This window comes from Octodon degus, unplaced genomic scaffold, assembly GCF_000260255.1.
Source record: "Octodon degus isolate 3935 unplaced genomic scaffold, OctDeg1.0 scaffold00057, whole genome shotgun sequence".
In the NCBI taxonomy this organism is placed as follows: Eukaryota; Metazoa; Chordata; class Mammalia; order Rodentia; family Octodontidae; genus Octodon; species Octodon degus.
The window spans coordinates 4206387-4207107 of record NW_004524633.1 but is presented as its reverse complement, the minus strand read 5'-3'; the positions used below and the strand labels follow the sequence as shown (position 1 = coordinate 4207107).

Here is a 721-nt window from a genome sequence, read left to right as displayed (position 1 = left end):
CACACGGATCTGGCAGCCAGGGTGCAGGTCCCTGTTGGCCCTCTTTCTGGTTTCCATATCCATCCCTGCCACCTGAGGATCCTCACCATTCCAGCCCCAGAACCGGCCTGCCACCAAAGAATGTCTTAGTGGCAGCAGCCATAATTTATTTAGCTCCCACTTGACAAGAATTTTTGCACACATTGACCCAAAGCTGTAAGAGTTTATGACACTTGTCCAGTCTCAGAGTCTATAATTGGAAAATTCAAGATTCAAACTCAGTCTTTGAGTCTCAGAGCAACATATAAGGGTGATTAGAACATACTGTGAATGTTTTAACTTTTAAAAATATTACAGTAAAAGACTGCCATGAATCCCCCTCAGAATCGTCTCACTTTAAACACTACCCACTATTCTTGCCACTTTCTGTAGCAGCGATGCAACTCCTGAGTCTTTAATAAGGTGTGATTAAAATACAGCAGCTGCTGCTGTGGGCACCATCCAACAGAAAGGAGCTCATAAAAGCCTGATGCTGGGGCCCTGGGGAGATAGCTCAGGGGCATAAGTGCCTGCCTGGCAAGTGCAAAATCCCGAGTTTGATCCCCAGTACTGCAAAAACATAAAAAAAAAAAAAAAAAAAAAAAACCACGATGCTGGGTCCTCATCGACCTCATTCACCAGCTCTGGCACTGCGTGACATCCAGCTCTTCCCCAAAGTCAAGATGACCATGAAAGGGAAACG

The 721-nt window shown here is 45.4% G+C and overlaps 1 protein-coding gene across 2 annotated transcripts in view; it reads right to left on the bottom strand.

The window, feature by feature from the left end:
* Positions 1-721, bottom strand: part of Dnajc6 (DnaJ heat shock protein family (Hsp40) member C6) — a 118929-nt gene that overhangs the window by 12401 nt on the left and 105807 nt on the right. The window lies entirely within an intron of this gene.